This window comes from Phaenicophaeus curvirostris, chromosome 1, assembly GCF_032191515.1.
Source record: "Phaenicophaeus curvirostris isolate KB17595 chromosome 1, BPBGC_Pcur_1.0, whole genome shotgun sequence".
Lineage (NCBI taxonomy): Eukaryota > Metazoa > Chordata > Aves > Cuculiformes > Cuculidae > Phaenicophaeus > Phaenicophaeus curvirostris.
Genome location: NC_091392.1, coordinates 101848792 through 101850037, shown reverse-complemented (window position 1 = coordinate 101850037; position 1246 = coordinate 101848792). Strand labels below are relative to the sequence as shown.

At 38.7% G+C, this 1246-nt stretch overlaps 1 non-coding gene across 1 annotated transcript; it reads right to left on the bottom strand.

Moving 5' to 3' along the window:
• Positions 1-346: 346 nt before the first annotated feature.
• Positions 347-406, bottom strand: LOC138716894 (U7 small nuclear RNA). Its single transcript, XR_011336763.1, has one exon. It is a non-coding gene; the product is annotated as a U7 small nuclear RNA (small nuclear RNA).
• Between the last annotated feature and the right edge of the window lie 840 nt (positions 407-1246).

Genomic DNA, 1246 nt, shown 5'->3' with positions numbered 1-1246 from the left:
TACAGTCATACAGCAAACTACAAATAAAGTATAAGTGAACTTCTGTTTTAATTACACAAACATCAATATTTCCCAGGATCTTTATGCAATGAACTACTGCTATCAGTCCTTCCATGACAGATTTGGACAGTGTGCAGTCCCGAATATAAGGTCTACAAAACATAATTAATCATCTGTTACTTCTCAGCAAAAGTTTTATTCCATTCTTGGCTCAGGGATTAAGATTCTAAATAAGCATTCCAGCAATAGCAGAAAGGTTATATTTATTTCTACCAGGATCAGAGAGTTTTGGGTTTTATGTTTGTTTGGTTGTTTTTTTTCAATTGACTTTTTAAATTTTTAATCAATAGGCTTCTCATTTAACAGGAAACCTGCTGGACAAATACTAAAAGAGCTGAAAGGTGTTCAAGGTCAGGCTGGATGGGGCCTTGGGCAGCCTGATCTAGTGGGATCTCCCTGCCCACGGTAGGGGGGATGGAACTAGATGATCTTTAAGGCCCCTTCCAATTCAAACTATTCTATGATTCTAATTCTGCACAGAGACACAACACTTAACTATTCCATTGTTCCTACTCTGGAAGATGTTCTCCTGTGTAAACTATAGCAAAGACTAGTAACTTGTAACAAACACAGTAACGGTAGACAGCACACCTATCCAAGAATTCACGTGGAAAAAAAGCTTACGTTGAAAAGTTTTACATATATAACCTATAAACTGATTTTACCATAAAAGTGAACTAAATACTGCTGAAATACATTCAATTACTTTTTCTGATATTGAGCCATTTTTGTTATTTATTATTTATAAAATCACACAAGGAAGAAAACAACCCAAAGATTCCCCACAGTGTGTGGGAAGCAAAATACTTCTCAGGAAGGATAACCAGCTCTAGGTGGCCATGCCTGAAGAGGGCAGGTTGGATGAGATGCCCTCCACAGCTTCCTACCAACTTCAACTTGTCTGTGATGCTGAAAAAGGATCTCAGCCACTGAGGTTACGACCACTTTTTGACACTCCAGCCTTTGTGGAGCTCAAAGCTCTCGTGCTTCCTCATCAGCACGACCAGCCCCAGTGAGAAAAGGTAATAAGCTTGGCTCAACTCTGACACTTCATCTTTGTGACAAACGAGTAGCAAGTCTTATTTCACAGATAAACCCCATGAAATTCCAGCTTCTGACTCAGTAACATTATGGAGGCTTATGTCTTCACATCAAACCAGTAGCTAGAAATGATAAGTTTGTTGTA